General features: G+C 37.8%; 12 non-coding genes across 12 annotated transcripts; all 12 read right to left on the bottom strand.

Moving 5' to 3' along the window:
- Positions 1-806: 806 nt before the first annotated feature.
- Positions 807-880, bottom strand: TRNAI-AAU (transfer RNA isoleucine (anticodon AAU)). Its single transcript has one exon. It is a non-coding gene; the product is annotated as a tRNA-Ile (tRNA).
- A 1735-nt stretch (positions 881-2615) lies between these two features.
- Positions 2616-2689, bottom strand: TRNAI-AAU (transfer RNA isoleucine (anticodon AAU)). The gene has a single exon. It is a non-coding gene; the product is annotated as a tRNA-Ile (tRNA).
- A 10411-nt stretch (positions 2690-13100) lies between these two features.
- Positions 13101-13174, bottom strand: TRNAI-AAU (transfer RNA isoleucine (anticodon AAU)). The gene has a single exon. It is a non-coding gene; the product is annotated as a tRNA-Ile (tRNA).
- Positions 13175-14004: 830 nt separating this feature from the next.
- On the bottom strand, positions 14005-14078 carry TRNAI-AAU (transfer RNA isoleucine (anticodon AAU)). Its single transcript has one exon. It is a non-coding gene; the product is annotated as a tRNA-Ile (tRNA).
- An 830-nt stretch (positions 14079-14908) lies between these two features.
- Positions 14909-14982, bottom strand: TRNAI-AAU (transfer RNA isoleucine (anticodon AAU)). Its single transcript has one exon. It is a non-coding gene; the product is annotated as a tRNA-Ile (tRNA).
- Positions 14983-15812: 830 nt separating this feature from the next.
- Positions 15813-15886, bottom strand: TRNAI-AAU (transfer RNA isoleucine (anticodon AAU)). The gene has a single exon. It is a non-coding gene; the product is annotated as a tRNA-Ile (tRNA).
- An 818-nt stretch (positions 15887-16704) lies between these two features.
- On the bottom strand, positions 16705-16778 carry TRNAI-AAU (transfer RNA isoleucine (anticodon AAU)). The gene has a single exon. It is a non-coding gene; the product is annotated as a tRNA-Ile (tRNA).
- An 831-nt stretch (positions 16779-17609) lies between these two features.
- Positions 17610-17683, bottom strand: TRNAI-AAU (transfer RNA isoleucine (anticodon AAU)). Its single transcript has one exon. It is a non-coding gene; the product is annotated as a tRNA-Ile (tRNA).
- A 1739-nt stretch (positions 17684-19422) lies between these two features.
- TRNAI-AAU (transfer RNA isoleucine (anticodon AAU)) lies at positions 19423-19496 on the bottom strand. Its single transcript has one exon. It is a non-coding gene; the product is annotated as a tRNA-Ile (tRNA).
- An 825-nt stretch (positions 19497-20321) lies between these two features.
- Positions 20322-20395, bottom strand: TRNAI-AAU (transfer RNA isoleucine (anticodon AAU)). The gene has a single exon. It is a non-coding gene; the product is annotated as a tRNA-Ile (tRNA).
- Positions 20396-26495: 6100 nt separating this feature from the next.
- TRNAI-AAU (transfer RNA isoleucine (anticodon AAU)) lies at positions 26496-26569 on the bottom strand. Its single transcript has one exon. It is a non-coding gene; the product is annotated as a tRNA-Ile (tRNA).
- Positions 26570-27400: 831 nt separating this feature from the next.
- On the bottom strand, positions 27401-27474 carry TRNAI-AAU (transfer RNA isoleucine (anticodon AAU)). The gene has a single exon. It is a non-coding gene; the product is annotated as a tRNA-Ile (tRNA).
- Between the last annotated feature and the right edge of the window lie 41 nt (positions 27475-27515).

Raw genomic sequence — 27515 nt, 5'->3', positions numbered from 1 at the left:
AGATTCACGTCACGTCAGTAGAAAATACATGCAAACGTGTATTCATATTGATATCCTATTAACCTGAATAATAAAATAAACTTGCAATTTTTACTACTCAAAAAGCATTGGACAAATTGCTTTTGTGTTTTCCATTCCACCCCACAAAGAGTTTTCTTCAGTACATTATATGGTACATTAAATGCTGCCATTAAAAACAAGAACTTGTCTCGCTAAAAACAAGCCCTTATATGACTATGAGGACGGAAAAATAATAAAGTTATGACTATCGGAATACAAAGAGGCAAAATCAAGATATTATTTTTGTCCTTAAGGTTGAAATTGGACCTCTAAGATGATTTCATGCAACAAACTCTGCATTTCTATAAATCACCGGTTAGACCATACATGGAATATTGTGTACAGTTTTGAGCACCTGTGTATGAGAAGGACATTGCTGAACTAGAATGCGTGCAAAGAAGGGAAAGCAAGGTAATTAAAGGACCTCATCACAGACGGGGATTCTTTACTGTAAGAGCAGTTCGACTTTTGAACTCTCTGCCACATTGAAAAGTGTTTTTTTGAAAAATATAAAATTTCATCATATTTGTACCAGATTCTGGAGATGGAACTTTGATCCAGGAATTTATTCTAATAGCCATATTTGGAGTAAGGGAGGAATTTTTCCCCTAATGACAACATTGGAATGCACTCCAAGACAGTTTTTGCCTTCCTCTGGATCAACACGGCAGGTTTATAGGTTGAATTTGATGGACCTTTTTTCAATATTATCAACTATTCAACGCTGTAACAAAAGTGAGCTTCCATGGCCCATACGGGGATCGAACCCGTGACCTTGGTGTTATTAGCACCACGCTCTAACCAACTGAGCTAACCGGCCACTTTTACACCAAAGATTCACGTCACGTCAGTAGAAAATACATGCAAACGTGTATTCATATTGATATCCTATTAACCTGAATAATAAAATAAACTTGCAATTTTTACTACTCAAAAAGCATTGGACAAATTGCTTTTGTGTTTTCCATTCCACCCCACAAATTGTTTTCTTCAGTACATTATATGGTACATTAAATGCTGCCATTAAAAACAAGAACTTGTCTCGCTAAAAACAAGCCCTTATATGACTATGAGGACGGAAAAATAATAAAGTTATGACTATCGGAATACAAAGAGGCAAAATCAAGATATTATTTTTGTCCTTAAGATTGAAATTGGACCTCTAAGATGATTTCATGCAACAAACTCTGCATTTCTATAAATCACCGGTTAGACCATACATGGAATATTGTGTACAGTTTTGAGCACCTGTGTATGAGAAGGACATTGCTGAACTAGAATGCGTGCAAAGAAGGGAAAGCAAGGTAATTAAAGGACCTCATCACAGACGGGGATTCTTTACTGTAAGAGCAGTTCGACGATTGAACTCTCTGCCACATTGAAAAGTGTTTTTTTGAAAAATATAAAATTTCATCATATTTGTACCAGATTCTGGAGATGGAACTTTGATCCAGGAATTTATTCTAATAGCCATATTTGGAGTAAGGGAGGAATTTTTCCCCTAATGACAACATTGGAATGCACTCCAAGACAGTTTTTGCCTTCCTCTGGATCAACACGGCAGGTTTATAGGTTGAATTTGATGGACCTTTTTTCAATATTATCATCTATTCAACTCTGTAACAAGCATGTAACAAAAGTGAGCTTCCATAGCCCGTACGTGGATCGAACCCGTGACCTTGGCGTTATTAGCACCACGCTCTAACCAACTGAGCTAACCGGCCACTTAAACACCAAAGATTCACGTCACATCAGTAGAAAATACATGCAAACGTGTATTCATATTGATATCCTATTAACCTGAATAATAAAATAAACTTGCAATTTTTACTACTCAAAAAGCATTGGACAAATTGCTTTTGTGTTTTCCATTCCACCCCACAAAGAGTTTTCTTTCAGTACATTATATGGTACATTAAATGCTGCCATTAAAAACAAGAACTTGTCTCGCTAAAAACAAGCCCTTATATGACTATGAGGACGGAAAAATAATAAAGTTATGACTATCGGAATACAAAGAGGCAAAATCAAGATATTATTTTTGTCCTTAAGGTTGAAATTGGACCTCTAAGATGATTTCATGTAACAAACTCTGCATTTCTATAAATCACCGGTTAGACCATACATGGAATATTGTGTACAGTTTTGAGCACCTGTGTATGAGAAGGACATTGCTGAACTAGAATGCGTGCAAAGAAGGGAAAGCAAGGTAATTAAAGGACCTCATCACAGACGGGGATTCTTTACTGTAAGAGCAGTTCGACGATTGAACTCTCTGCCACATTGAAAAGTGTTTTTTTGAAAAATATAAAATGTCATCATATTTGTACCAGATTCTGGAGATGGAACTTTGATCCAGGAATTTATTCTAATAGCCATATTTGGAGTAAGGGAGGAATTTTTCCCCTAATGACAACATTGGAATGCACTCCAAGACAGTTTTTGCCTTCCTCTGGATCAACACGGCAGGTTTATAGGTTGAATTTGATGGACCTTTTTTTAATATTATCAACTATTCAACTCTGTAACAAGCATGTAACAAAAGTGAGCTTCCATGGCCCATACGGGGATCGAACCCGTGACCTTGGCGTTATTAGCACCACACTCTAACCAACTGAGCTAACCGGCCACTTTTATACTAAAGATTCACTTCACGTCACGTCAGTAGAAAATACATGCAAACGTGTATTCATATTGGTATCCTATTAACCTGAATAATAAAATAAACTTGCAATTTTTACTACTCAAAAAGCATTGGACAAATTGCTTTTGTGTTTTCCATTCCACCCCACAAAGAGTTCTCTTTCAGTACATTATATGGTACATTAAATGCTGCCATTAAAAACAAGAACTTGTCTCGCTAAAAACAAGCCCTTATATGACTATGAGGACGGAAAAATAATAAAGTTATGACTATCGGAATACAAAGAGGCAAAATCAAGATATTATTTTTGTCCTTAAGGTTGAAATTGGACCTCTAAGATGATTTCATGCAACAAACTCTGCATTTCTATAAATCACCGGTTAGACCATACATGGAATATTGTGTACAGTTTTGAGCACCTGTGTATGAGAAGGACATTGCTGAACTAGAATGCGTGCAAAGAAGGGAAAGAAAGGTAATTAAAGGACCTCATCACAGACGGGGATTCTTTACTGTAAGAGCAGTTCGACGATTGAACTCTCTGCCACATTGAAAGTGTTTTTTTGAAAAATATAAAATTTCATCATATTTGTACCAGATTCTGGAGATGGAACTTTGATCCAGGAATTTATTCTAATAGCCATATTTGGAGTAAGGGAGGAATTTTTCCCCTAATGAGAAAATTGGAATGCACTCCAAGACAGTTTTTACCTTCCTCTGGATCAACACGGCAGGTTTATAGGTTGAATTTGATGGACCTTTTTTCAATATTATCAACTATTCAACTCTGTAACAAGCATGTACCTTGTGTGCTAACAAAAGAGAGCTTCCATGTCCCGTACGGGGATCAAACCCGTGACCTTGGCGTTATTAGCACCACACTCTAACCAACTGAGCTAACCGGCCACTTTTATACCAAAGACACACTTCACGTCACGTCAGTAGAAAATACATGCAAACGTGTATTCATATTGATATCCTATTAACCTGAATAATAAAATAAACTTGCAATTTTTACTACTCAAAAAGCATTGGACAAATTGCTTTTGTGTTTTCCATTCCACCCCACAAAGAGTTTTCTTTCAGTACATTATATGGTACATTAAATGCTGCCATTAAAAACAAGAACTTGTCTCGCTAAAAACAAGCCCTTATATGACTATGAGGACGGAAAAATAATAAAGTTATGACTATCGGAATACAAAGAGGCAAAATCAAGATATTATTTTTGTCCTTAAGGTTGAAATTGGACCTCTAAGATGATTTCATGCAACAAACTCTGCATTTCTATAAATCACCGGTTAGACCATACATGGAATATTGTGTACAGTTTTGAGCACCTGTGTATGAGAAGGACATTGCTGAACTAGAATGCGTGCAAAGAAGGGAAACAAGGTAATTAAAGGACCTCATCACAGACGGGGATTCTTTACTGTAAGAGCAGTTCGACGATTGAACTCCCTGCCACATTGAAAAGTGTTTTTTTTTTTAATATAAAATGTCATCATATTTGTACCAGATTCTGGAGATGGAACTTTGATCCAGGAATTAATTCTAATAGCCATATTTGGAGTAAGGGAGGAATTTTTCACCTAATGAGAAAATTGGAATGCACTCCAAGACAGTTTTTGCCTTCCTCTGGATCAACACGGCAGGTTTATAGGTTTAATTTGATGGACCTTTTTTCAATATGATCAACTATTCAACTCTGTAACAAGCATGTACCTTGTATGCTAACAAAAGTGAGCTTCCATGGCCCGTACGGTGATCAAACCTGCGACCTTGGCGTTATTAGCACAATGCTCTAACCAACTGAGCTAACCGGCCACTTTTATACAAAAGCTTCACGTCACGTCAGTAGAAAATACATGCAAACGTGTATTCATATTGATATCCTATTAACCTGAATAATAAAATAAACTTGCAATTTTTACTACTCAAAAAGCATTGGACAAATTGCTTTTGTGTTTCCCATTCCACCCCACAAAGAGTTTTCTTTCAGTACATTATATGGTACATTAAATGCTGCCATTAAAAACAAGAACTTGTCTCGCTAAAAACAAGCCCTTATATGACTATGAGGACGGAAAAATAATAAAGTTATGACTATCGGAATACAAAGAGGCAAAATCAAGATATTATTTTTGTCCTTAAGGTTGAAATTGGACCTCTAAGATGATTTCATGCAACAAACTCTGCATTTCTATAAATCACCGGTTAGACCATACATGGAATATTGTGTACAGTTTTGAGCACCTGTGTATGAGAAGGACATTGCTGAACTAGAATGCGTGCAAAGAAGGGAAAGAAAGGTAATTAAAGGACCTCATCACAGACGGGGATTCTTTACTGTAAGAGCAGTTCGACGATTGAACTCTCTGCCACATTGAAAGTGTTTTTTTGAAAAATATAAAATTTCATCATATTTGTACCAGATTCTGGAGATGGAACTTTGATCCAGGAATTTATTCTAATAGCCATATTTGGAGTAAGGGAGGAATTTTTCCCCTAATGAGAAAATTGGAATGCACTCCAAGACAGTTTTTACCTTCCTCTGGATCAACACGGCAGGTTTATAGGTTGAATTTGATGGACCTTTTTTCAATATTATCAACTATTCAACTCTGTAACAAGCATGTACCTTGTGTGCTAACAAAAGAGAGCTTCCATGTCCCGTACGGGGATCAAACCCGTGACCTTGGCGTTATTAGCACCACACTCTAACCAACTGAGCTAACCGGCCACTTTTATACCAAAGACACACTTCACGTCACGTCAGTAGAAAATACATGCAAACGTGTATTCATATTGATATCCTATTAACCTGAATAATAAAATAAACTTGCAATTTTTACTACTCAAAAAGCATTGGACAAATTGCTTTTGTGTTTTCCATTCCACCCCACAAAGAGTTTTCTTTCAGTACATTATATGGTACATTAAATGCTGCCATTAAAAACAAGAACTTGTCTCGCTAAAAACAAGCCCTTATATGACTATGAGGACGGAAAAATAATAAAGTTATGACTATCGGAATACAAAGAGGCAAAATCAAGATATTATTTTTGTCCTTAAGGTTGAAATTGGACCTCTAAGATGATTTCATGCAACAAACTCTGCATTTCTATAAATCACCGGTTAGACCATACATGGAATATTGTGTACAGTTTTGAGCACCTGTGTATGAGAAGGACATTGCTGAACTAGAATGCGTGCAAAGAAGGGAAACAAGGTAATTAAAGGACCTCATCACAGACGGGGATTCTTTACTGTAAGAGCAGTTCGACGATTGAACTCCCTGCCACATTGAAAAGTGTTTTTTTTTTTAATATAAAATGTCATCATATTTGTACCAGATTCTGGAGATGGAACTTTGATCCAGGAATTAATTCTAATAGCCATATTTGGAGTAAGGGAGGAATTTTTCACCTAATGAGAAAATTGGAATGCACTCCAAGACAGTTTTTGCCTTCCTCTGGATCAACACGGCAGGTTTATAGGTTTAATTTGATGGACCTTTTTTCAATATGATCAACTATTCAACTCTGTAACAAGCATGTACCTTGTATGCTAACAAAAGTGAGCTTCCATGGCCCGTACGGTGATCAAACCTGCGACCTTGGCGTTATTAGCACAATGCTCTAACCAACTGAGCTAACCGGCCACTTTTATACAAAAGCTTCACGTCACGTCAGTAGAAAATACATGCAAACGTGTATTCATATTGATATCCTATTAACCTGAATAATAAAATAAACTTGCAATTTTTACTACTCAAAAAGCATTGGACAAATTGCTTTTGTGTTTCCCATTCCACCCCACAAAGAGTTTTCTTTCAGTACATTATATGGTACATTAAATGCTGCCATTAAAAACAAGAACTTGTCTCGCTAAAAACAAGCCCTTATATGACTATGAGGACGGAAAAATAATAAAGTTATGACTATCGGAATACAAAGAGGCAAAATCAAGATATTATTTTTGTCCTTAAGGTTGAAATTGGACCTCTAAGATGATTTCATGCAACAAACTCTGCATTTCTATAAATCACCGGTTAGACCATACATGGAATATTGTGTACAGTTTTGAGCACCTGTGTATGAGAAGGACATTGCTGAACTAGAATGCGTGCAAAGAAGGGAAAGCAAGGTAATTAAAGGACCTCATCACAGACGGGGATTCTTTACTGTAAGAGCAGTTCGACGATTGAACTCTCTGCCACATTGAAAAGTGTTTTTTTGAAAAATATAAAATTTCATCATATTTGTACCAGATTCTGGAGATGGAACTTTGATCCAGGAATTAATTCTAATAGCCATATTTGGAGTAAGGGAGGAATTTTTCCCCTAATGAGAAAATTGGAATGCACTCCAAGTCAGTTTTTGCCTTCCTCTGGATCAACACGGCAGGTTTATAGGTTTAATTTGATGGACCTTTTTTCAATATGATCAACTATTCAACTCTGTAACAAGCATGTACCTTGTATGCTAACAAAAGTGAGCTTCCATGGCCCGTACGGCGATCAAACCCGCGACCTTGGCGTTATTAGCACAATGCTCTAACCAACTGAGCTAACCGGCCACTTTTATACAAAAGCTTCACGTCACGTCAGTAGAAAATACATGCAAACGTGTATTCATATTGATATCCTATTAACCTGAATAATAAAATAAACTTGCAATTTTTACTACTCAAAAAGCATTGGACAAATTGCTTTTGTGTTTCCCATTCCACCCCACAAAGAGTTTTCTTTCAGTACATTATATGGTACATTAAATGCTGCCATTAAAAACAAGAACTTGTCTCGCTAAAAACAAGCCCTTATATGACTATGAGGACGGAAAAATAATAAAGTTATGACTATCGGAATACAAAGAGGCAAAATCAAGATATTATTTTTGTCCTTAAAGGAACAGTGTCATTACAAATAATTTTTTTATATGTTAAAGATGTTAGTGCCTTAATATAAACGTTTATTTACATTTGTGTGTTTGTGTTTTACTGTTTCTTATTTTCACACTTTTTCTTCCCTATGGGGGCTGCCATTTTTTGTTCCATTTCTGTGTGTGTCGATTAACGACACACACAGACATGGAATACGGCAGCCACAGTCCCATAGGGACTGCGAACGGCTCCCGTCCCATTGACTGCCGTGTACGGCGTCTGTGTGGGAACTGCGCATGCGCCGCTCCCACACAGTCCTATTCGAAATTGGCGCCGTCCGGCGCCATTTTCCTGTGGACCGGAAGTCGCGGCTGGACAGTAATATTACTACTTCCGGTCGCGGCTTCCGGACAAGTGCACATGGAACAGCGGCAGCAAAGGGAGCGGACGGGCCGCGGCGGCAGGAGCAGGTAAGCGATTTCAATGTATGTTAGTGTTTGTGTGTGTTTACTACTGCATGTAAACCTACTACACTGTGGGTTACCTCAAAAAATGGCGACACACAGTGTAGGAGGTTATACCTTTCAAACCCCTCGTTTATCCCGGCACTAGCCAGGATAAAGGAGGGGGGGATGCTGAGAGCTCACTAGAGCGATAGCTTTTAACCCAATGTTGCAATGCTGCAATTTTGGGAACTAGCTCCAAACAGCTCCATCTAGTGACCAAAAATGGGTAGTATTATAAATTTGAAAAAATTTATAATATTTCCTGACTCGCGAAAAAAATAAAAAAAATTTGAACAATGTTTAATCACCCACACACTAAATGTTTAAATTTTAAAAAAAAAACATGTTTTTGGGGCGACACCATGCCTTTAAGGTTGAAATTGGACCTCTAAGATGATTTCATGCAACAAACTCTGCATTTCTATAAATCACCGGTTAGACCATACATGGAATATTGTGTACAGTTTTGAGCACCTGTGTATGAGAAGGACATTGCTGAACTAGAATGCGTGCAAAGAAGGGAAAGCAAGGTAATTAAAGGACCTCATCACAGATGGGGATTCTTTACTGTAAGAGCAGTTCGACGATTGAACTCTCTGCCACATTGAAAAGTGTTTTTTTGAAAAATATAAAATTTCATCATATTTGTACCAGATTCTGGAGATGGAACTTTGATCCAGGAATTTATTCTGATAGCCATATTTGGAGTAAGGGAGGAATTTTTCCCCTAATGAGAAAATTGGCATGCACTCCTAGGCAGTTTTTGCCTTCCTCTGGATCAACACGGCAGGTTTATAAGTTGAATTTGATGGACCTTTTTTCAATATTATCAACTATTCAACTCTGTAACAAGCATGTACCTTGTATGCTAACAAAAGTGAGCTTCCATGGCCCGTACGGCGATCAAACCCGCGACCTTGGCGTTATTAGCACCACGCTCTAACAAACTGAGCTAACCGGCCACTTTTATACCAAAGATTCACGTCACGTCAGTAGAAAATACATGCAAACGTGTATTCATATTGATATCCTATTAACCTGAATAATAAAATAAACTTGCAATTTTTACTACTCAAAAAGCATTGGACAAATTGCTTTTGTGTTTTCCATTCCACCCCACAAAGAGTTTTCTTTCAGTACATTATATGGTACATTAAATGCTGCCATTAAAAACAAGAACTCGTCTCGCTTAAAACAAGCCCTTATATGACTATGAGGACGGAAAAATAATAAAGTTATGACTATCGGAATACAAAGAGGCAAAATCAAGATATTATTTTTGTCCTTAAGGTTGAAATTGGACCTGTAAGATGATTTCATGCAACAAACTCGGCATTTCAATAAATAACCGGTTAGACCATACATGGAATATTGTGTACAGTTTTGAGCACCTGTGTATGAGAAGGACATTGCTGAACTAGAATGCGTGCAAAGAAGGGAAAGCAAGGTAATTAAAGGACCTCATCACAGATGGGGATTCTTTACTGTAAGAGCAGTTCGACGATTGAACTCTCTGCCACATTGAAAAGTGTTTTTTTGAAAAATATAAAATTTCATCATATTTGTACCAGATTCTGGAGATGGAACTTTGATCCAGGAATTTATTCTGATAGCCATATTTGGAGTAAGGGAGGAATTTTTCCCCTAATGAGAAAATTGGCATGCACTCCTAGGCAGTTTTTGCCTTCCTCTGGATCAACACGGCAGGTTTATAAGTTGAATTTGATGGACCTTTTTTCAATATTATCAACTATTCAACTCTGTAACAAGCATGTACCTTGTATGTTAACAAAAGTGAGCTTCCATGGCCCGTACGGCGATCAAACCCGCGACCTTGGCGTTATTAGCACCACGCTCTAACAAACTGAGCTAACCGGCCACTTTTATACCAAAGATTCACGTCACTTCAGTAGAAAATACATGCAAACGTGTATTCATATTGATATCCTTTTAACCTGAATAATAAAATAAACTTGCAATTTTTACTACTCAAAAAGCATTGGACAAATTGCTTTTGTGTTTTCCATTCCACCCCACAAAGAGTTTTCTTTCAGTACATTATATGGTACATTAAATGCTGCCATTAAAAACAAGAACTCGTCTCGCTTAAAACAAGCCCTTATATGACTATGAGGACGGAAAAATAATAAAGTTATGACTATCGGAATACAAAGAGGCAAAATCAAGATATTATTTTTGTCCTTAAGGTTGAAATTGGACCTGTAAGATGATTTCATGCAACAAACTCGGCATTTCAATAAATAACCGGTTAGACCATACATGGAATATTGTGTACAGTTTTGAGCACCTGTGTATAAGAAGGATATTGCTGAATTAGAATGCGTGCAAAGAAGGGAAAGCAAGGTAATTAAAGGACCTCATCACAGACGGGGATTCTTTACTGTAAGAGCAGTTCGACGATTGAACTCTCTGCCACATTGAAAAGTGTTTTTTTGAAAAATATAAAATGTCATCATATTTGTACCAGATTCTGGAGATGGAACTTTGATCCAGGAATTTATTCTGATAGCCATATTTGGAGTAAGGGAGGAATTTTTCCCCTAATGAGAAAATTGGCATGCACTCCTAGGCAGTTTTTGCCTTCCTCTGAATCAACACGGCAGGTTTATAAGTTGAATTTGATGGACCTTGTTTCAATATTATCAACTATTCAACTCTGTAACAAGCATGTACCTTGTGTGCTAACAAAAGTGAGCTTCCATGGCCCGTACGGCGATCAAACCCGCGACCTTGGCATTATTAGCACCACGCTCTAACAAACTGAGCTAACCAGCCACTTTTATACCAAAGATTCACGTCACGTCAGTAGAAAATACATGCAAACGTGTATTCATATTGATATCCTATTAACCTGAATAATAAAATAAACTTGCAATTTTTACTACTCAAAAAGCATTGGACAAATTGCTTTTGTGTTTTCCATTCCACCCCACAAAGAGGAGTTTTCTTTCAGTACATTATATGGTACATTAAATGCTGCCATTAAAAACAAGAACTTGTCTCGCTAAAAACAAGCCCTTATATGACTATGAGGACGGAAAAATAATAAAGTTATGACTATCGGAATACAAAGAGGCAAAATCAAGATATTATTTTTGTCCTTAACCCCTTAATGACCGGGCCATTTTGCACGTTAATGACCAAGGGTTATTTTTTGTTTTTTCACGGTCGCATTCCAAGAGTCGTAACTCTTTTTTTATTCCGTCTACATAGCTGTATAAGGGCTTGTTTTTTCCGGGACGAGTTGTATTTTGTAATTGCACCATTTTTAGATGCTTATAATATATTGATTAACTTTTATTAACTTTATTTTAGGAGAGAATTGAAAATAAGCAGCTATTCCAGCATTAATTTTCACATTATAAATTTACGCCGTTTACTATGCAGCGTAAATAACATGTTAACTTTATTCTATGGGTCGGCACGATTACGGGGATACCAAATATGTAAAGGTTTTATATGTTTTTTCTACGTTTGCACAATAAAAACCCTTTTAGAAAAAAATTACTTGTTTTTGCATCGCCGCGTTCCAAGAGCCGTCATTTTTTTATTTTTCCGTCGATGTGGCCGTACGTGGGCTTGATTTTTGCGGGACAATGTGTAGTTTTCATTAGTACTATTTTGGGGTACATAGGACTTATAGATTAACTTTTATTTTATTTTTTATGGGGGGAATGGGAGAAAAGAGAGAATTTTGCCGTAGTTTTTTGCGTTTTCTTTGGACGCCGTTAATCCGGCGGTTTAATTAATGTGTTGATTTTATTGGTCAAGTTGTTACGATCGCTGGGATACCATATATGTGTATGTGTGATTTGTTTTGACCGTTTTATTAAATAAAACCACTTTTTGGGGCAAAAAAGTAGTTTTATTTGACTTTGACTGTAATTTTTTTTTTTTTTTTTTTCACAAACTTTATTTAACTGTTTTACTTTTTTTTTTTTAGTCCCACCAGGGGACTTCACTATGCGATGTGCCGATCGCATATATAATGCTTTGGTATACTTCGTATACCAAAGCATTATTGCCTGTCAGTGTAAAACTGACAGGCAACCTGTTAGGTCATGCCTCTGGCATCGCCTAACAGGCAGATGCTGAAGACAGACCTGGGGGTCTTTGTTAGACCCCCGGCTGTCATGGAAACCCGACGGCGACCCGCGATTTGTTTGCGGGGGCGCCGATCGGGAGACAGAGGGAGTTCCCCCTTCTGTCAAACACATTAAATGCCGCTGTCACTATTGACAGCGGCATTTAATGGGTTAAACTGCCGGAATCGGCGCGCGCTTCGATTCCGGCAGTTGCAGCAGGAGCCAGGCTGTGTATAACAGCCGTGCTCCTGCCGCTGATCGCGTGGGTACAGTCTCAGTACCCGCGCCATCACAGGACGGATATATCCGTCCTCCTGCGCGAACTAGCAGCTGCTGAGGACGGATATATCCGTCCTTCGGCGTTAAGGGGTTAAGGTTGAAATTGAACCTCTAAGATGATTTCATGCAACAAACTCTGCATTTCTATAAATCACCGGTTAGACCATACATGGAATATTGTGTACAGTTTTAAGCACCTGTGTATGAGAAGGACATTGCTGAACTAGAATGCGTGCAAAGAAGGGAAAGCAAGGTAATTAAAGGACCTCATCACAGACGGGGATTCTTTACTGTAAGAGCAGTTCGACGATTGAACTCTCTGCCACATTGAAAAGTGTTTTTTTGAAAAATATAAAATGTCATCATATTTGTACCAGATTCTGGAGATGGAACTTTGATCCAGGAATTTATTCTAATAGCCATATTTGGAGTAAGGGAGGAATTTTTCCCCTAATGACAACATTGGAATGCACTCCAAGACAGTTTTTGCCTTCCTCTGGATCAACACGGCAGGTTTATAGGTTGAATTTGATGGACCTTTTTTCAATATTATCAACTATTCAACTCTGTAACAAGCATGTAACAAGCATGTAACAAGCATGTAACAAAAGTGAGCTTCCATGGCCCGTACGGGGATCGAACCCGTGACCTTGGCGTTATTAGCACCACGCTCTAACCAACTGAGCTAACAGGCCACTTTTACACCAAAGATTCACGTCACGTCAGTAGAAAATACATGCAAACGTGTATTCATATTGATATCCTATTAACTTGAATAATAAAATAAACTTGCAATTTTTACTACTCAAAAAGCATTGGACAAATTGCTTTTGTGTTTTCCATTCCACCCCACAAAGAGTTTTCTTCAGTACATTATATGGTACATTAAATGCTGCCATTAAAAACAAGAACTTGTCTCGCTAAAAACAAGCCCTTATATGACTATGAGGACGGAAAAATAATAAAGTTATGACTATCGGAATACAAAGAGGCAAAATCAAGATATTATTTTTGTCCTTAAGGTTGAAATTGAACCTCTAAGATGATTTCATGCAACAAACTCTGCATTTCTATAAATCACCGGTTAGACCATACATGGAATATTGTGTACAGTTTTGAGCACCTGTGTATGAGAAGGACATTGCTGAACTAGAATGCGTGCAAAGAAGGGAAAGCAAGGTAATTAAAGGACCTCATCACAGACGGGGATTCTTTACTGTAAGAGCAGTTCGACGATTGAACTCTCTGCCACATTGAAAAGTGTTTTTTTGAAAAATATAAAATGTCATCATATTTGTACCAGATTCTGGAGATGGAACTTTGATCCAGGAATTTATTCTAATAGCCATATTTGGAGTAAGGGAGGAATTTTTCCCCTAATGACAACATTGGAATGCACTCCAAGACAGTTTTTGCCTTCCTCTGGATCAACACGGCAGGTTTATAGGTTGAATTTGATAGACCTCTTTTCAATATTATCAACTATTCAACTCTGTAACAAGCATGTAACAAAAGTGAGCTTCCATGGCCCGTACGGGGATCGAACCCGTGACCTTGGCGTTATTAGCACCACGCTCTAACCAACTGAGCTAACCGGCCACTTTTACACCAAAGATTCACGTCACGTCAGTAGAAAATACTTGCAAACGTGTATTCATATTGATATCCTATTAACCTGAATAATAAAATAAACTTGCAATTTTTACTACTCAAAAAGCATTGGACAAATTGCTTTTGTGTTTTCCATTCCACCCCACAAAGAGTTTTCTTCAGTACATTATATGGTACATTAAATGCTGCCATTAAAAACAAGAACTTGTCTCGCTAAAAACAAGCCCTTATATGACTATGAGGACGGAAAAATAATAAAGTTATGACTATCGGAATACAAAGAGGCAAAATCAAGATATTATTTTTGTCCTTAAGGTTGAAATTGAACCTCTAAGATGATTTCATGCAACAAACTCTGCATTTCTATAAATCACCGGTTAGACCATACATGGAATATTGTGTACAGTTTTGAGCACCTGTGTATGAGAAGGACATTGCTGAACTAGAATGCGTGCAAAGAAGGGAAAGCAAGGTAATTAAAGGACCTCATCACAGACGGGGATTCTTTACTGTAAGAGCAGTTCGACGATTGAACTCTCTGCCACATTGAAAAGTGTTTTTTTGAAAAATATAAAATTTCATCATATTTGTACCAGATTCTGGAGATGGAACTTTGATCCAGGAATTTATTCTAATAGCCATATTTGGAGTAAGGGAGGAATTTTTCCCCTAATGACAACATTGGAATGCACTCCAAGACAGTTTTTGCCTTCCTCTGGATCAACACGGCAGGTTTATAGGTTGAATTTGATGGACCTTTTTTCAATATTATCAACTATTCAACTCTGTAACAAGCATGTAACAAAAGTGAGCTTCCATGGCCCGTACGGGGATCGAACCCGTGACCTTGGCGTTATTAGCACCACGCTCTAACCAACTGAGCTAACCGGCCACTTTTACACCAAAGATTCACGTCACGTCAGTAGAAAATACATGCAAACGTGTATTCATATTGATATCCTATTAACCTGAATAATAAAATAAACTTGCAATTTTTACTACTCAAAAAGCATTGGACAAATTGCTTTTGTGTTTTCCATTCCACCCCACAAAGAGTTTTCTTCAGTACATTATATGGTACATTAAATGCTGCCATTAAAAACAAGAACTTGTCTCGCTAAAAACAAGCCCTTATATGACTATGAGGACGGAAAAATAATAAAGTTATGACTATCGGAATACAAAGAGGCAAAATCAAGATATTATTTTTGTCCTTAAGGTTGAAATTGAACCTCTAAGATGATTTCATGCAACAAACTCTGCATTTCTATAAATCACCGGTTAGACCATACATGGAATATTGTGTACAGTTTTAAGCATCTCTGTATGAGAAGGACATTGCTGAACTAGAATGCGTGCAAAGAAGGGAAAGCAAGGTAATTAAAGGACCTCATCACAGACGGGGATTCTTTACTGTAAGAGCAGTTCGACGATTGAACTCTCTGCCACATTGAAAAGTGTTTTTTTGAAAAATATAAAATGTCATCATATTTGTACCAGATTCTGGAGATGGAACTTTGATCCAGGAATTTATTCTAATAGCCATATTTGGAGTAAGGGAGGAATTTTTCCCCTAATGACAACATTGGAATGCACTCCAAGACAGTTTTTGCCTTCCTCTGGATCAACACGGCAGGTTTATAGGTTGAATTTGATGGACCTTTTTTCAATATTATCAACTATTCAACTCTGTAACAAGCATGTAACAAAAGTGAGCTTCCATGGCCCGTACGGGGATCGAACCCGTGACCTTGGCGTTATTAGCACCACGCTCTAACCAACTGAGCTAACCAGCCACTTTTACACCAAAGATTCACGTCACGTCAGTAGAAAATACATGCAAACGTGTATTCATATTGATATCCTATTAACCTGAATAATAAAATAAACTTGCAATTTTTACTACTCAAAAAGCATTGGACAAATTGCTTTTGTGTTTTCCATTCCACCCCACAAAGAGTTTTCTTCAGTACATTAAATGCTGCCATTAAAAACAAGAACTTGTCTCGCTAAAAACAAGCCCTTATATGACTATGAGGACGGAAAAATAATAAAGTTATGACTATCGGAATACAAAGAGGCAAAATCAAGATATTATTTTTGTCCTTAAGGTTGAAATTGAACCTCTAAGATGATTTCATGCAACAAACTCTGCATTTCTATAAATCACCGGTTAGACCATACATGGAATATTGTGTACAGTTTTGAGCACCTGTGTATGAGAAGGACATTGCTGAACTAGAATGCGTGCAAAGAAGGGAAAGCAAGGTAATTAAAGGACCTCATCACAGACGGGGATTCTTTACTGTAAGAGCAGTTCGACGATTGAACTCTCTGCCACATTGAAAAGTGTTTTTTTGAAAAATATAAAATGTCATCATATTTGTACCAGATTCTGGAGATGGAACTTTGATCCAGGAATTTATTCTAATAGCCATATTTGGAGTAAGGGAGGAATTTTTCCCCTAATGACAACATTGGAATGCACTCCAAGATAGTTTTTGCCTTCCTCTGGATCAACACGGCAGGTTTATAGGTTGAATTTGATGGACCTTTTTTCAATATTATCAACTATTCAACTCTGTAACAAGCATGTAACTAAAGTGAGCTTCCATGGCCCGTACGGGGATCGAACCCGTGACCTTGGCGTTATTAGCACCACGCTCTAACCAACTGAGCTAACCGGCCACTTTTACACCAAAGATTCACGTCACGTCAGTAGAAAATACATGCAAACGTGTATTCATATTGATATCCTATTAACCTGAATAATAAAATAAACTTGCAATTTTTACTACTCAAAAAGCATTGGACAAATTGCTTTTGTGTTTTCCATTCCACCCCACAAAGAGTTTTCTTTCAGTACATTATATGGTACATTAAATGCTGCCATTAAAAACAAGAACTTGTCTCGCTAAAAACAAGCCCTTATATGACTATGAGGACGGAAAAATAATAAAGTTATGACTATCGGAATACAAAGAGGCAAAATCAAGATATTATTTTTGTCCTTAAGGTTGAAATTGGACCTCTAAGATGATTTCATGCAACAAACTCTGCATTTCTATAAATCACCGGTTAGACCATACATGGAATATTGTGTACAGTTTTGAGCACCTGTGTATGAGAAGGACATTGCTGAACTAGAATGCGTGCAAAGAAGGGAAAGCAAGGTAATTAAAGGACCTCATCACAGACGGGGATTCTTTACTGTAAGAGCAGTTCGACGATTGAACTCTCTGCCACATTGATAAGTGTTTTTTTGAAAAATATAAAATTTCATCATATTTGTACCAGATTCTGGAGATGGAACTTTGATCCAGGAATTTATTCTAATAGCCATATTTGGAGTAAGGGAGGAATTTTTCCCCTAATGACAACATTGGAATTCACTCCAAGACAGTTTTTGCCTTCCTCTGGATCAACACGGCAGGTTTATAGGTTGAATTTGATGGACCTTTTTTCAATATTATCAACTATTCAACTCTGTAACAAGCATGTAACAAAAGTGAGCTTCCATGGCCCGTACGGGGATCGAACCCGTGACCTTGGCGTTATTAGCACCACGCTCTAACCAACTGAGCTAACCGGCCACTTTTACACCAAAGATTCACGTCACGTCAGTAGAAAATACATGCAAACGTGTATTCATATTGATATCCTATTAACCTGAATAATAAAATAAACTTGCAATTTTTACTACTCAAAAAGCATTGGACAAATTGCTTTTGTGTTTTCCATTCCACCCCACAAAGAGGAGTTTTCTTTCAGTACATTATATGGTACATTAAATGCTGCCATTAAAAACAAGAACTTGTCTCGCTAAAAACAAGCCCTTATATGACTATGAGGACGGAAAAATAATAAAGTTATGACTATCGGAATACAAAGAGGCAAAATCAAGATATTATTTTTGTCCTTAAGGTTGAAATTGAACCTCTAAGATGATTTCATGCAACAAACTCTGCATTTCTATAAATCACCGGTTAGACCATACATGGAATATTGTGTACAGTTTTAAGCACCTGTGTATGAGAAGGACATTGCTGAACTAGAATGCGTGCAAAGAAGGGAAAGCAAGGTAATTAAAGGACCTCATCACAGACGGGGATTCTTTACTGTAAGAGCAGTTCGACGATTGAACTCTCTGCCACATTGAAAAGTGTTTTTTTGAAAAATATAAAATGTCATCATATTTGTACCAGATTCTGGAGATGGAACTTTGATCCAGGAATTTATTCTAATAGCCATATTTGGAGTAAGGGAGGAATTTTTCCCCTAATGACAACATTGGAATGCACTCCAAGACAGTTTTTGCCTTCCTCTGGATCAACACGGCAGGTTTATAGGTTGAATTTGATGGACCTTTTTTCAATATTATCAACTATTCAACTCTGTAACAAGCATGTAACAAAAGTGAGCTTCCATGGCCCGTACGGGGATCGAACCCATGACCTTGGTGTTATTAGCACCACGCTCTAACCAACTGAGCTAACCGGCCACTTTTACACCAAAGATTCACGTCACGTCAGTAGAAAATACATGCAAACGTGTATTCATATTGATATCCTATTAACCTGAATAATAAAATAAACTTGCAATTTTTACTACTCAAAAAGCATTGGACAAATTGCTTTTGTGTTTTCCATTCCACCCCACAAAGAGTTTTCTTTCAGTACATTATATGGTACATTAAATGCTGCCATTAAAAACAAGAACTTGTCTCGCTAAAAACAAGCCCTTATATGACTATGAGGACGGAAAAATAATAAAGTTATGACTATCGGAATACAAAGAGGCAAAATCAAGATATTATTTTTGTCCTTAAGGTTGAAATTGGACCTCTAAGATGATTTCATGCAACAAACTCTGCATTTCTATAAATCACCGGTTAGACCATACATGGAATATTGTGTACAGTTTTGAGCACCTGTGTATGAGAAGGACATTGCTGAACTAGAATGCGTGCAAAGAAGGGAAAGCAAGGTAATTAAAGGACCTCATCACAGACGGGGATTCTTTACTGTAAGAGCAGTTCGACGATTGAACTCTCTGCCACATTGAAAAGTGTTTTTTTGAAAAATATAAAATGTCATCATATTTGTACCAGATTCTGGAGATGGAACTTTGATCCAGGAATTTATTCTAATAGCCATATTTGGAGTAAGGGAGGAATTTTTCCCCTAATGACAACATTGGAATGCACTCCAAGACAGTTTTTGCCTTCCTCTGGATCAACACGGCAGGTTTATAGGTTGAATTTGATGGACCTTTTTTCAATATTATCAACTATTCAACTCTGTAACAAGCATGTAACAAAAGAGAGCTTCCATGGCCCGTACGGGGATCGAACCCGTGACCTTGGCGTTATTAGCACCACGCTCTAACCAACTGAGCTAACCGGCCACTTTTACACCAAAGATTCACGTCACGTCAGTAGAAAATACATGCAAACGTGTATTCATATCCTATTAACCTGAATAATAAAATAAACTTGCAATTTTTACTACTCAAAAAGCATTGGACAAATTGCTTTTGTGTTTTCCATTCCACCCCACAAAGAGTTTTCTTTCAGTACATTATATGGTACATTAAATGCTGCCATTAAAAACAAGAACTTGTCTCGCTAAAAACAAGCCCTTATATGACTATGAGGACGGAAAAATAATAAAGTTATGACTATCGGAATACAAAGAGGCAAAATCAAGATATTATTTTTGTCCTTAAGGTTGAAATTGGACCTCTAAGATGATTTCATGCAACAAACTCTGCATTTCTATAAATCACCGGTTAGACCATACATGGAATATTGTGTACAGTTTTGAGCACCTGTGTATGAGAAGGACATTGCTGAACTAGAATGCGTGCAAAGAAGGGAAAGCAAGGTAATTAAAGGACCTCATCACAGACGGGGATTCTTTACTGTAAGAGCAGTTCGACGATTGAACTCTCTGCCACATTGAAAAGTGTTTTTTTGAAAAATATAAAATGTCATCATATTTGTACCAGATTCTGGAGATGGAACTTTGATCCAGGAATTTATTCTAATAGCCATATTTGGAGTAAGGGAGGAATTTTTCCCCTAATGACAACATTGGAATGCACTCCAAGACAGTTTTTGCCTTCCTCTGGATCAACACGGCAGGTTTATAGGTTGAATTTGATGGACCTTTTTTCAATATTATCAACTATTCAACTCTGTAACAAGCATGTAACAAAAGTGAGCTTCCATGGCCCGTACGGGGATCGAACCCGTGACCTTGGCGTTATTAGCACCACGCTCTAACCAACTGAGCTAACCGGCCACTTTTACACCAAAGATTCACGTCACGTCAGTAGAAAATACATGCAAACGTGTATTCATATTGATATCCTATTAACCTGAATAATAAAATAAACTTGCAATTTTTACTACTCAAAAAGCATTGGACAAATTGCTTTTGTGTTTTCCATTCCACCCCACAAAGAGTTTTCTTCAGTACATTATATGGTACATTAAATGCTGCCATTAAAAACAAGAACTTGTCTCGCTAAAAACAAGCCCTTATATGACTATGAGGACGGAAAAATAATAAAGTTATGACTATCGGAATACAAAGAGGCAAAATCAAGATATTATTTTTGTCCTTAAGGTTGAAATTGAACCTCTAAGATGATTTCATGCAACAAACTCTGCATTTCTATAAATCACCGGTTAGACCATACATGGAATATTGTGTACAGTTTTAAGCACCTCTGTATGAGAAGGACATTGCTGAACTAGAATGCGTGCAAAGAAGGGAAAGCAAGGTAATTAAAGGACCTCATCACAGACGGGGATTCTTTACTGTAAGAGCAGTTCGACGATTGAACTCTCTGCCACATTGAAAAGTGTTTTTTTGAAAAATATAAAATGTCATCATATATGTACCAGATTCTGGAGATGGAACTTTGATCCAGGAATTTATTCTAATAGCCATATTTGGAGTAAGGGAGGAATTTTTCCCCTAATGACAACATTGGAATGCACTCCAAGACAGTTTTTGCCTTCCTCAGGATCAACACGGCAGGTTTATAGGTTGAATTTGATGGACCTTTTTTCAATATTATCAACTATTCAACTCTGTAACAAGCATGTAACAAAAGTGAGCTTCCATGGCCCGTACGGGGATCGAACCCATGACCTTGGTGTTATTAGCACCACGCTCTAACCAACTGAGCTAACCGGCCACTTTTACACCAAAGATTCACGTCGCGTCAGTAGAAAATACATGCAAACGTGTATTCATATTGATATCCTATTAACCTGAATAATAAAATAAACTTGCAATTTTTACTACTCAAAAAGCATTGGACAAATTGCTTTTGTGTTTTCCATTCCACCCCACAAAGAGTTTTCTTTCAGTACATTATATGGTACATTAAATGCTGCCATTAAAAACAAGAACTTGTCTCGCTAAAAACAAGCCCTTATATGACTATGAGGACGGAAAAATAATAAAGTTATGACTATCGGAATACAAAGAGGCAAAATCAAGATATTATTTTTGTCCTTAACCCCTTAAGGACGCAGCCTAGTTTGGGCCTTAAGGCTCAGAGCCCATTTTTTAAATCTGACATATTTTACTTTATGTGGTAATAACGTCGGAATGCTTAAACCTATCCAAGCGATTCCGAGATTGTTTTCTCGTGACACTTTGGGCTTCATGTTCGTGGTAAAATTTGGTCGATATATTCAGTCTTTATTTGAGAAAAATTGCAAAATTTAGAGAAAATTTAGAAAAAATAGCATTTTTCAGAATTTAAATGCATCTGCTTGAAAAACAGACGGTTATACCACCCACAATGGTCACTAGTTCACATTTCCCATATGTCTACTTTAGATTGGCATCGTTTTTTGAACATTATTTTATTTTTCTTGGACGTTACAAGGCTTAGAACATAAACAGCAATTTCTCATATGTTTAAGAAAATTTCAAAAGCCTTTTTTTTAAGGTACCTGTTCAGTTCTGAAGTGGCTTTGAGGGGCCTATGTATTAGAAACCCCCATAAAGCACCCCATTTTAAAAACTAGACCCCTCAAAGTATTCAAAACAGCATTTAGAAAGTTTTTTAACCCTTCAGGCATTTCACAGGAATTAAAGCAAAGTGGAGGTGAAATTTGCAAATTTCGTTTTTATTTCTGAATTTCAATTTTATTCAATTTTTTTTCTGTAACAAAGAAGGTTTTACCAGAGAAACACTACTAAATATGTATTGTCCAGATTCTTCAGTTTTTAGAAATGTCCCACATGTGGCTCTAGTGCGCTCGTGGACTAAAACACAAGCCCCAGAAGCAAAGAAGCACCTAGTGCATTTTGGTGGTGCTTTTTTATTAGCATATATTTTAGGCAGCATGCCAGGTTTGGAGAGGTGTTGAGGTGCCAAAACAGTAGGAATCCCCCAAAACTGACCCCATTTTGGAAACTGCACCCCTCAAGGAATTAATTTATGGTTATTGTTACCATTTTGACCCCGTAGTTTTTTCACAGCGCGTATTTGAATTCGGCTGTGAAATTAAAAGAATGACAATTTTTCCAATAAGATGTAATTTTTGATCAGAATTTCTTATTTTCACAGGGAACAAAATGCCCCATTTTGTTGCCCAATTTGTCCTGAGTGCGGCAATACCCCATTTGTGGTGATAAACTGCTGTTTGGGCCCATGGGAGGCCTCAGAAGGAAAGGAGCGCTATGTGTTTGTTGGAGTCCAGATTTTGCTGGATTGGTTTTCGGGTGCCATGTCGCATTTGCAGAGCCTCAGAGGTATCAAAGCAATGGAAACCCACCAAAAGTGACCCCATTTTGGAAACAAAACCCCTCAAGGAATTTATTTATGGGTGTTGTGACCATTTAGACCCCACAGTTTTTTCACAGAACTTATTTGAATTGGGCTGTGAATTTAAAAAAAACAACTTTTTTCCAATAAGATGTAGTTTTGGCTCAAAATGTCTTATTTTCACAACGAATAAAATACCCCATTTTGTTGCCAAATTTGTCCTGAGTGCGGCAATACCCTATTTGTGGCCATAAACTGCCGTTTGGGCCCATGGGAGGTATTAGAAGCAAAGGAGCGCTATGTGTTCTTTGGAGCCCAGATTTTGCTGGATTGGTTTTCGGGTGCCATGTCGCATTTGCAGAGCCCCAAAGGTATCAAAGCAATGGAAACCCACCAGAAGTGACCCCATTTTGGAAACTACAGCCCTCAAGGAATTCATTTATGGGTGTTGTGACCATTTAGACTCCACAGTTTTTTCACAGAATTTATTTGAATTGGGCTGTGAATTCAAAAAAATGTAATTTTTTCCAATAAGATGTAGTTTTGGCTCAAAATTTCTTATTTTCACAAGGAATAAAATACCGCATTTTGTTGCCCAATTTGTCCTGAGTGTAGCAATACCCTATTTGTGGTGATAAACTGCCGTTTGGGCCCATGGGAGGGCTCAGAAGGAAAGGACCACCATGTGGCCTACTGGGAATTTTCTGGTGCAAAGTCATGTATGCAGAAGCCCCTGAGGTACCAGTACAGTTGAAACCCCCGAGAAGTGACCCCGTTTTAAAAACGACACCCCTTAAGGAATTCATCTAGAGGTGTAGTGAGCATTTTGACCCCACAGGTATTGTGTAAAAGATAATGTGCAGCAGTTGGTGCAGAGTGAAATTTGCAATTTTCTATACATATATGCCAATTCAGTGTCCGATATATTGTGCCCAGCATGCGCCACCGGAGATATACACCTCATAAACTGTAATGTTGGCTCTCCCGGGTACGGCAATACCCTACATGTGGCTGTTATCAGCTGCCTGGGCACGCAGCAGGGCTCAGAGGGGAAAGATGAGGAGGGGTAAGCTGTGCGAAGTGGATCAGAGCGAGTAAAACTGGGGTAAATTAAAAATAAAGGGATGGATGATAAATTTGAAAACACTCTTTCATACAGAGCTCTGGTTTTTCGGGACACGCGTCACATTGATATATTGTGTCCTTCCTTATCCCCCTCTTATAGCAGACTCTGCACCTCTTTTGACTTTTTCCCTTCTTGCCAGTTTGGGGAACTTCCCCTAAAAAGTGTTGCCCTGGTACGATGCCTGTGGCCCCGCTTCCAGAAGTACTGTAAGGCTTCAGGACTTGATCTGACAAGTCCACCCCTCCCATGTACCTATTGTAGTCCAGGATGCAGTCTAGTTTGGGGGTCCCTGTACTGGTACCTTGTACAGGTACATGGGTACTGGTGTGGCATCTCCCTGGTCTTGTACTTGACCCACAATATGTTGCTGCTAGATTGTGCCCTGCTCTCACCCCTTCTGAGTGTTTGCCCAAGCAGAGTCGTAGGGAGGCCTCTCAGGTTTCTTCTAGAAGTGCCGCATGCCGCAGGACTTCTGGAAGCGAGGCAGTTGAAGAGTGGGACGCTGGTATAAAAATTATCCAGGTAGAGGTGGTAACCCTGGTCCAGCAGTGGGTGCACCAAATCCCACACAATTTTTGTATTAACTCCCAGTAAGGGGGGGCATTCTGGGGGCTGAGAACTGGTGTCCTTCCCTTCATATATCCTAAATCTGTAGGTATACCCTGATGCACTCTCGCAGCTTATACATCTTCACGCCATACCTTGCCCTCTTACCCGGCAGGTACTCGCGGAATTGAAGCCTCCCTTTCAAATGTACCAGGGATTCATCTATAGAAATACACTTCTCGGGGGTGAATGCTTGGGAAAACCGGGCACTGAAATGGTCTAATAGGGGTCTCCGTTTATACAAACGGTCAAAACTGGGGTCATCTCGGGGTGGGCACGGCTCATTATCAGTATAATGTAAGAAGCGAAGTATTGCCTCATTTTTATTTTATTTTTTAGTTTCCAGCTCAGTTCTGAAGTTGCTTTGAGGGGCCCATATATTAGACACCCTTATCAAACACCCCATTTCAGAAACTAGACCCCTCAAAGTATTCACAACAGCATTTAAAAAGTTTATTAACCCTTTAGGCGTTTCACAGGAATTTAGAGCAAAGTAGAGGTGACATTTAATTAATTTAATTTAATTTATTAGGCACCATGTCCGGTTTGAAGAGGTCTTGTGGTGCTAAAACAGTGGAAACCCCCCAAAAGTGGCCCCTTTTTGGAAACTAGAGACCTTGAGGAATCCATTGCAGTTTTCTTGGGGTGCATGCGACTTTTTGATCAGTTTTTATTCTAATTTTAGGTGGCGTGGTGACTAAAAAAACAGCAATTTTACTATTGTTTTTTATTCAATTTTATTTACATTGTATTCATATTGATATCCTATTAACCTGAATAATAAAATAAACTTGCAATTTTTACTACTCAAAAAGCATTGGACAAATTGCTTTTGTGTTTTCCATTCCACCCCACAAAGAGTTTTCTTCAGTACATTATATGGTACATTAAATGCTGCCATTAAAAACAAGAACTTGTCTCGCTAAAAACAAGCCCTTATATGACTATGAGGACGGAAAAATAATAAAGTTATGACTATCGGAATACAAAGAGGCAAAATCAAGATATTATTTTTGTCCTTAAGGTTGAAATTGAACCTCTAAGATGATTTCATGCAACAAACTCTGCATTTCTATAAATCACGGGTTAGACCATACATGGAATATTGTGTACAGTTTTGAGCACCTGTGTATGAGAAGGACATTGCTGAACTAGAATGCGTGCAAAGAAGGGAAAGCAAGGTAATTAAAGGACCTCATCACAGACGGGGATTCTTTACTGTAAGAGCAGTTCAACGATTGAACTCTCTGCCACATTGAAAAGTGTTTTTTTGAAAAATATAAAATTTAAAATATAAATAGGACGGAAAAATAATAAAGTTATGACTATCGGAATACAAAGAGGCAAAATCAAGATATTATTTTTGTCCTTAAGGTTGAAATTGGGCCTCTAAGATGATTTCATGCAACAAACTCTGCATTTCTATAACTCACGGGTTAGACCATACATGGAATATTGTGTACAGTTTTGAGCACCTGTGTATGAGAAGGACATTGCTGAACTAGAATGCGTGCAAAGAAGGGAAAGCAAGGTAATTAAAGGACCTCATCACAGACGGGGATTCTTTACTGTAAGAGCAGTTCAACGATTGAACTCTCTGCCACATTGAAAAGTGTTTTTTTGAAAAATATAAAATTTCATCATATTTGTACCAGATTCTGGAGATGGAACTTTGATCCAGGAATTTATTCTAATAGCCATATTTGGAGTAAGGGAGGAATTTTTCCCCTAATGACAACTTTGGAATGCACTCCAAGACAGTTTTTGCCTTCCTCTGGATCAACACGGCAGGTTTATAGGTTGAATTTGATGGACCTTTTTTCAATATTATCAACTATTCAACTCTGTAACAAGCATGTAACAAAAGTGAGCTTCCATGGCCAGTACGGGGATCGAACCCGTGACCTTGGCGTTATTAGCACCATGCTCTAACCAACTGAGCTAACCGGCCACTTTTACACCAAAGATTCATGTCACGTCAGTAGAAAATACATGCAAACGTGTATTCATATTGATATCCTATTAACCTGAATAATAAAATAAACTTGAAATTTTTACTACTCAAAAAGCATTGGACAAATTGCTTTTGTGTTTTCCATTCCACCCCACAAAGAGTTTTCTTTCAGTACATTATATGGTACATTAAATGCTGCCATTAAAAACAAGAACTTGTCTCGCTAAAAACAAGCCCTTATATGACTATGAGGATGGAAAAATAATAAAGTTATGACTATAGGAATACAAAGAAGCAAAATCAAGATATTATTTTTGTCCTTAAGGTTGAAATTGAACCTCTAAGATGATTTCATGCAACAAACTCTGCATTTCTATAAATGACCGGTTACACCATACATGGAATATTGTGTACAGTTTTAAGCACCTGTGTATGAGAAGGACATTGCTGAACTAGAATGCGTGCAAAGAAGGGAAAGCAAGGTAATTAAAGGACCTCATCACAGACGGGGATTCTTTACTGTAAGAGCAGTTCGACGATTGAACTCTCTGCCACATTGATAAGTGTTTTTTTGAAAAATATAAAATTTCATCATATTTGTACCAGATTCTGGAGATGGAACTTTGATCCAGGAATTTATTCTAATAGCCATATTTGGAGTAAGGGAGGAATTTTTCCCCTAATGACAACTTTGGAATGCACTCCAAGACAGTTTTTGCCTTCCTCTGGATCAACACGGCAGGTTTATAGGTTGAATTTGATGGACCTTTTTTCAATATTATCAACTATTCAACTCTGTAACAAGCATGTAACAAAAGTGAGCTTCCACGACCCGTACGGGGATCGAACCCGTGACCTTGGCGTTATTAGCACCACGCTCTAACCAACTGAGCTAACCGGCCACTTTTACACCAAAGATTCACGTCACGTCAGTAGAAAATAC

The sequence above is a fragment of the Rhinoderma darwinii genome, chromosome 3 (assembly GCF_050947455.1).
Source record: "Rhinoderma darwinii isolate aRhiDar2 chromosome 3, aRhiDar2.hap1, whole genome shotgun sequence".
In the NCBI taxonomy this organism is placed as follows: domain Eukaryota; kingdom Metazoa; phylum Chordata; class Amphibia; order Anura; family Rhinodermatidae; genus Rhinoderma; species Rhinoderma darwinii.
The sequence above is the reverse complement of the archived record's forward strand: the minus strand, read 5'-3'. Positions and strand labels throughout refer to the sequence as shown.